Below are 8,962 nucleotides of genomic sequence, written 5' to 3' on the forward strand. Positions count from 1 at the left end.
AGCGCTTTTATCGATACTTCAATGGTTCTGCTGTTTTTTTTATTGGTTATGGTTCTTGCTATATTCGTGTTATGTTTCAAATACACATATTGGCATGGACTAATATTAAAACTTTACTTTTAACTTTAATGCTTCCGGACAATGTGGCTGAGTCTCAACTCTTTTTATTGTTGCATCAACATTTTCAGAATTTATACCAAACTGAGCAAAGTGGTCCGTCATTGTCACCTGTCTTAAATAGTGAAGTGATTATCATCTAAAAATTAAAAACAAAATACCTACTAATTTAAAGGGCTATTAAATAAATTATTGAGTAATAAAGGCCCTGCATTTATTTCTGCAGTGTAGTAACGGAGAGTAATATGATGTATTTTTATTTACTTTAGTAGAAAAGAAATACCAAAAAACCTACCAGTAAGAAGTAAATGGCAAGTAGAAATATCAGCCTCTATATATTATATCGCTTGCTAAATGCAATAGTGGCACAACTCAAAATTTTTTTAAATTTGACTTTTTTAGTTTATTGGATAGCAAATTAAATATACTTTTAATACAACACTGGCTCCTTTCAAAGATACTACCTAGATGGCGGCTAAGTGCCAGTTTGAACTTGAGCAAATCGTTCTTATTGACGAGTTCAATATCACTTTCTTAGTGCGCCACGAGATCTCATCCAAGTAGGACCTTCCGTTGGCGCAACACTGGCACTTTTTAAGTTGTACCGTTGTTGAATTAAAAACTGTATAATTTTTTTTGTGCAATAGTGACATTTTTCTGATTTTATAATATGACAATAATAATAATATATACTTGTTACGTCATTATGAATATCCAACCAGGGACTTCTAGAGCAGAATTAATGCTATGTGAGGCAAATCTTGGACTAAGGTACGGATTTTTAGCATATTGTTAATATAAAATTTTGTATATTTCCGATATAATTAACTGGTGCCTGACTAAATTTATTGAAGTTTTTTTTTCTATATAAATGAAAACTTTCTATCTAACTTGGCAATTAACGAAGAAGTGTTTCCTGCTACTTATCGTTAGTGTTTATTAAATTCTAACTTTTTATTAAAATGTTTTTATTTTACAGATGATGGTATCAATGAGAGTTCTGATTTTTCGGCAAGAAACGTTTATGATTTAGAATCTGGTGCGATTAATTTGCCTGAAGTATCCGAGAACATAGAGCAACTCAATAACATCCCACTTAACGAACCTCTAGTCTTAGAAGGTAAGAAGCCATTGCTTTAATTAGTTTCTATATTATAAAAAAAAATAATAAAAGATTAAATTATTAAATAATCATAATTTTTAATCTACAGGTAGTATCAATGACCCTTCTGATACCTCATCAAGTAAGTTTGATGATTCAGACGACGATCCGAACTATGTTGACCGTAGTATCTTCCTCATCTTTAACCAGATCTTCTTCCTCTTCAAGTGACGATGAAAACATGGCAATTAACCAGATAAGTAATAGTGTTGTAGATTCTCCCAAAAAAACGAGAAAAAGAAACGCCAAACCTCAAGATTAGAAAAGAAATGTCAACAAACAGTTAAGAAATACTGGTCAGGCTTATTTTACATCTAAAAAAGGCAAAAGCGTGGCAGCTAGAAAACTGCAGCAACCTTGTGGTGACAAATATCGATTAAAATGTTTTACAAAATTCACCCAGGTAGAAAGGGAGCAGTTCTTTACCAATTATTGGTCTCAAGGCATTATTGGCCATCAAAGAAATTTCATTTCACGATGCATGTTTCCCATAAATCCTGCGTATGGATATCCTACGGAGAATAGACCTGCATGAATCATGCTTTTTATTTTGAAAAAAATGATAAGAAAATAAGGATATGTAAAAAATTTCTGATAGCCACCTTCAGGTATCACAAATAGAACAATTCGGACTGTAATAAGTAAATCGAAAGATGGATTTGTCGCGAATGATAAGCGAGGAAAGCATGATAATAATTTAACGATTTCAAATGAATTAAAGGAAAGTGTGAGGACCCACATTAAAACCATCCCTGTAATAGAAAACCACTACACTCGAGCTTATACCTTTAAAAGTTACATAGAAGGTGGAAAAACAATAACGGAGTTGTATGAGGACTATAAAAAAGAACGTGTCAGTCAACATTTGGATTTTGTTAAATATCCTATTTACAGAAACGTCTTCAATTATGAGTTTAACTTAGCTTTCTTTAAACCAAAAAAAGATTTGTGCCAATTTTGTGAGACATACAAAAACTCAAATGATAAAGAAAAAGCGGAGAAAAAGACTGAGTATGAATTACACCATGAAGAGAAAGAATTGAGCCGAAAAGAGAAGGAGGATGACAAAAATAAGATAAATGAAAATAACATAGTAGCTTGTTTTGGCTTACAGGCTGCGTTGCCCACACCAAAAGGTGAAGTATCGGTCTTTTATTATAAAAGCAAACTTCTTACTTACAATTTTACTATTTGTGAACTTAAGAAGCAAGGACTTGGCACTATAAATTCTTTATTTGGCACGAAGGTGAGGGAAAGCGAGGATCAAAAGAAATTGGTTCCTGTCTAATAAGTTTCTTGAGTCGCATTTCAAATACCACAGAAGGCAACGCCAACTTCAACATCACATTTTATTCAGATAATTGTGGGGGACAATGCAAAAATAAATTTATTATACCAAGTTATCTCTATGCAGTATCGCGTTTTAAATTTGAATCAATTATCCACAAATTTCTTGTAGTCGGGCACACACAAAATGAGGGAGATTGCGCCCACTCTCTAATAGAAAGAGGCATAAAAAAATGTTTAAGGTCTGGACCGATTTATGTACCATCCCAGTATTCTGCCATAATTAGAACATCAAAACGTACTGGCGAACCTATTAAAGTTTATGAGTTGGATCATAACAGTTTTTTTGATATAAAAGATCTTACCAACAAAATTGCTAATAACTTTAATATAGATGAATCTGGAACTAAATTTAATTTTAATGACATTTCTGTTATTAAATAAGAAAAACGGCAGCCAAATAAATTCTTCATTAAAACGTCCTATAAAGAACAGGAATTTAGGTGCGTCAATGTTAAATCAGTCAAAACCAGAAAGTCGTTACTAGATGACGTTAATGCAAATTTGACGACTTGCAATCCTTGGTTGCTAACAAAACTATTCCAAGTTGCCATGCGGAATTTTACAGATCTTTAACACATGAATAATTTCCATACTTAGAAAATGTAATGTTTTAGGATACTAATTTAAGTTTTTCCTTAAGAGGTAAATGTATAATAGTTATTAACCTGTTTATACTTAAATGTACTAAAAAATACGAAATAATGTTAGAAGTTAGCTTTTAGTTGTCAAAGTTGAAAATTAACTTAATTAAAAATAATTTAATCCCTTATCTTTTGGCATATGTTTTCAGTTTTTATTTTATTTGTAGCTGATGTGACTCATCGACTAGTAGCTTAATCTTTGAAAAATACATTTGTTTTGGATAACTCTGGCTTTTTTTCCAAAAAATGTCACTTAGTATTTTACAAAAATTATAGCCACTGCAATAGTGGCACAACTCAAAATCTTTTTTTAACATCTATTTTAAAGTTTTGTTTTCCAAACCATTTTACAAAATTAGGTTTACTATATCTCAAATACTACAAACAATTACCTAACAACAACAAAAATCATGATTATAATGCTACTTTAGGGTATTTAATTCTAATAGAAATTTTCCGAATTTTTCCAACAGCGATTTCTCACTATATTGGTTTTTTGGATTGTGCCACTATTGCATTCAGCAAGCGAATGGTCAGTTAATTAAAAAGTGTACATTTTCCATTTTATCTGGTTTAATATAAATACTGCTTAATTATTACTACCCTGCGGGATCTTAGTAAATACATAGTTTTACATAGTTTTGCCTTCGAAGGCGAAGATTAGCTAAAAGCTACTCTTAAACTCTTAACCTTCTTAAATTACACAAAAAAAAAACAAAATAAACAAACATAAATCAATAGAAAATAAAACAATATTCATTTAACAGAAATAAGAAAATCTTTTGATTTACCTAAATGATTCCTGTAGTAACAGGTTCTTGAAATGTTTTTTAAAAACATACAGGCCATTGCTAAAATCAGGCCTAAAGACGTTCACAAATTTGACTGCGTTGTAAGTGAATGATCGTTCAAAGAGAGCCATTGAGTGATGGGGCATAGTCAGAGTGTTTTGCCTAATAATTCGGGCATGTACATGATTTCTAGGTATAAGTTTCTCAAATAAATATATCGGAGCTTTGGACTTATAAAGGCGATATACTAAGGTGCAGTACAAAAGCTTATATAGATAAGGTATTTTTAACCACCCCAAACCATACATGCCTTGGGACACATGATCAAACTTTCCTAGGTCAAAGATAAGTCTACAGCAGGTATTTTGCACACGTTGTAACCGGTATTATGTCTGCTGGTCCAAGCACGGAAAGAAAAGTATCAGACAATATTGGATAATTGACATAACAAAAGTTTCGGCAAGTTTTTTCCTAGTCTTGAAGTTTAATATTGACTTATTAGCATAAAGCATATGCAAACGCAAATAGCTCTTTTGATGAATAGTACTAACATGCTCTCTGAATCTAAGAGAGGCATCTAACGTGAGACCTAAAACTTTTATACTCTCAGAAAAAGTAATTAATGTATTTTCTAATTTAATTTTTATATTGAAGTTATAATTCTACGAGACTTTTTATTAGTAAATAGCAACATCTTCGTTTTATTAGGATTTATGATTAAGTTATGTTCCTTTGAGTAATTCGATATTAGGTCGAGTTCAGTGCTTATATTGTTGCCTACCTCTTCATATTCATTGGAATCAAAGTAGTGAATCAGCTGCGTGTCGTCAGCATATTGGTAAATTTCAGATGTACTGACAATATTAGGCAAGTCTGACGTGTAAATTAAAAATAAAAGTGGACCAAGTATTGACCTTTGCGGTACTCCTGATACCACATGCTTGGGATCCGAAAAGCTATCCTGCAGTCGCACCTTTTGAGTTCGATTCCAGAGATAACTTTTAAAAAAAGATAAGACAACGTCATTACACCCATAAAACTTTAGCTTAGCAACAATTAAATCGTGATCTATAACATCAAAGGCTTCCGTTCCCGTTCTAGAACCTTGGATATAACATTTAATAAGCTTATGGGGCGTAAGTCTTGCAAGCACTGAGGATTTAATATTTTAGGAAAAGGCAAAACAATTGATTCCCGCCAAGCTCTTGGAAAATAGCCTGTTAGCAAGCAACTATTTATAATATTGGTAATGTGACTTAAAATGTTCGGTAAGCACAGCTGTAGCATTTGTTTAGTGATATTGTAGTAGTAGTGTATAGTAGCATTGTCTGAGCCCGCAGCATTGGATTTAATATTTTGTATTGTTTTAAAAACAGTGTCTTGATCTACTAGAGAAAATTGAAAAATGTTATTTGTATATTTTTGATTGGTATAAAAGCTAATTCTGTCAAGACAGTTATCAGACTTATTGAAAATGCTTATAAAGTAATCATTTATTAAATTGGGGTTATTTAAAGTAGATGGTAGATCATTATTGTCTGTTGCAGTTTTAATGTTTACGTTGTACAAACCACGCCAAATTTTGTTACCAGATTTTTCACTTTGTAAGCTATTTAGATATGCAGCCTTTCTCTTCTAATAGAGGCAAGTGCAAAATTTCTGCACTCCTTATAACGATTCCAATTTTGTGGACTTTTGTGTTGTTTGTACTTAGTTAATGCATTGTTTTTTTCTTTTATAATTAACTTGAGATTATCAGTTAGCCAAGGTGCAGCCTTTTTACTGATTCTAACATATTTATAAGGTGCATGAATGGTAAATAAAATATTAATATTTTGTTCTAAAAAGTGTACTTTTGCATTTATATCATTTAAATGAAAAATATGGTCCCAATTTATTTGAGTTAAATCCGTTTTAAATTCATCAAGTTTTTAAAGTCAAAACTTTTAAAATCGCGTATTTTAATAACTTTTTGTTTAACTTTTTTAATGAGAATATTTAATGTACAGAAAGGCATTTTATTGTGGTCACTTATATCCGAAACAACAGTACCGCTCTTATGACATATACAGTGTGACCCATTTGTTTTCGGGTCACCCTGATAAAAAGTTTATTTTTGGTGCGATTTTGCTCGGGTTTTTTTTAAATGTTAGGTCCAGAAAAACTGCATCATTATAACAAAAAAAAATTCTGCCATGCAAATTGCAAGGCCTACTAATGTCAGTTTTTAAGGGCCAAATTTTAAGAAATCATGCTAGGCATTTTTTAGCAAAAAATTGTGCACACCACTGGATTTGGCATCCCCCAAAACGGCCTTATACCAAATTTCACCAAAAAATATTAGGTAATAACAATTTTATAACAAAAAATAAACAGGGAAATTATGCATTTATTTACATTTAAAAATGTGTAGATAGCCATGAAAAAAACAAATTGAACAAAGATAACACAAGCAAATAACAATTCCAAACTAAATACAAATAAAATAAAAACAACAAACAAAAAAATTAAAAATTAACCGCCACTAAATTTTTGAAATTTCTACTAATCCACCATTATTTTCTATGCATTTTACATTCCTTTTGCCTACATTTAAAATAACTTTACGGACTTGCTCTGGAGTAATTTCTGAACAAACCTGGATTATTCTGACTTGTACATCTTCTAAATTTTGAGGTCTTGATTTGTACACTTTTTCTTTAAGTAAGCCCCAGAGAAAAAAATCGAGTGGCATTAAGTCAGGGGATCTCGGTGGCCATTCAACGAAAGGACTGTTTCGTCCTATCCAACAGTTTTCAAAATGTTGATTTAACCAGTCTCTTACTAAACGAGCATTATAAACAGGACAACCATCTAATTGAAACTTCAAATTAAGGTGATATCCTAAGGGTAAATCTTCTAATGCGCTCGAAAATTCATTTTCAAGAAAATTCAAAAATTCAATTGTATTCAAATTACCATTAAAGAAAAAAGGTCTTTGAAAAATTTTGTCGCTTAGTATTCGACACCAAACGTAAATTTTTTGCGAATACTGTCTCCTTGCATTTATTATAAATTCTGGATTTTGCACGGACCAGTGGCGGCAATTTTGACTGGAGACTACGCCATTTGTGGTAAAAGTGGCTTCATCGCTAAAAAGGATTTCATCTAAAAAGTTTCTGTTGTTTAAATATTCTCCCTGAAGCCAATAGCAAAACTCTAATCTTCATGCCTGGTCACCATCCTCTAAGGTGTGCAAAAATTTTGGCTTAAATGCTTTTATGTTATTTTTTTCAAAAATCTTCTTATACTTTCTCTGGGCATGTTAAGGACCAAACTAGCCGTTCTGACACTACTTCGAGGATTGCCGTTAAAATATTCCAATGTAATTTTTATTTCTTTTGAGCCCACGCCGTCCATTATGTCTATTTTTAAGTAGATTTTTCGAAACAGATCCTACTTCATTGAAAATTTTATTAACACGTTGCACAGTACTTAGACTTACTGGTCTATCAGGATGACTAATATTAAATTCTCTGGCAGCTTCTCTCATCGAACGCGTGTTACCACCAACAAGACGAACAATTTCAATTTTTCCTCTTTAACTTAAATTTTCCATGATAAATAATACTATCTAAACACGTTCTATTACCACTTTTGACAGTTAGATGTTAAATGTGACAATTCAATATTTCAATAATTTTTAGACACAATAGAGTTCAATATTTCAATAATTTTTAGAGACAATTTAGAAGTAAAGCGCATTTCTTTTTTTTTATCATAAAATTGTTATTATTTAATATTTTTTGGTGAAATTTGGTATAAGGCTGTTTTGGGGGATGCCGAATCCAGTGGTGTGCACATTTTTTGCTAAATGGTTTCTAAAAATGGTTTCTAAAAATATGGCCCTTAAAAACTGACATTAGTAGGCCTTGGAATTTGCATGGCAGAATTTTTTTTTGTTATAATGATGCAGTTTTTTTGGACCTAACATTAAAAAAAAACCCGAGCAAAATCGCACCAAAAATAAACTTTTTATCAGGGTGACCCGAAAACAAATGGGTCACACTGTAGTTTTTTAATAATAAATATTGGATCCAGACATGTAGCAGATATGTTGGTGATCCGTGTAGGTTCATTAATTAATTGATCGTATCCATAGGAATTTAGGGTAGAATATAGCAAATTTGGCTTTAGCATATCAATATTCAAATCGCCAAAATATTGGGTATATTGTCTTCGAAAAAGTTTATTATCTCTGATACTTTGGATCGTGGAGGTTTATATATTAAAATAAGAGCAATCTTATATAAGCCAAATTTAACATTTAAAAACAAATATTCAAAGCTCACATTGTTAGCATTGATTTCCACAGTTTCACATGAGAGAAATGATCTGATGTAAATTCCTACACCACCTCCCACTTTACCTAATCTATCTTTTCGAAAAAATGAGTAGCCTGGCATGTCAATAGCATCACTGGTTATTGCATTATTCAGCCATGTTTCACACACTCCAATAACATCATAATTCTCTTTGACCAGCTGAGTGAATTCTACAAAACTTGGCAAAAGAGATCTTACATTAATGTTGGCAATGCTTAAAAAATCTTCATTTTTTCTTCTAGCTATTATAATTCGGAAGACAAAGAAAGAAAAAAAAACAAAAAAAGAAAAAAAAAGAATACTTATATAAATATGCGGTAGAAATTACTCGTAGTTTACCCTTGACCTAAGCTTGGTAAGATGATATAGATAAGTCGGGCAATCCCGATCAAAAGAAAAATGATCAGTTGGAATTACTTTATTCCTGTTTTGCGCATTGGCCCTAATACAATTTATGCATTTTTTGTCATTTGAAGTACATTCTCTAAATTTGTGATCTTTAGTACATTTAGGACAACTGTCTTTTTTCTCCTTGCA

Source organism: Anthonomus grandis, chromosome 5, assembly GCF_022605725.1.
Source record: "Anthonomus grandis grandis chromosome 5, icAntGran1.3, whole genome shotgun sequence".
NCBI classification, from domain to species: domain Eukaryota; kingdom Metazoa; phylum Arthropoda; class Insecta; order Coleoptera; family Curculionidae; genus Anthonomus; species Anthonomus grandis.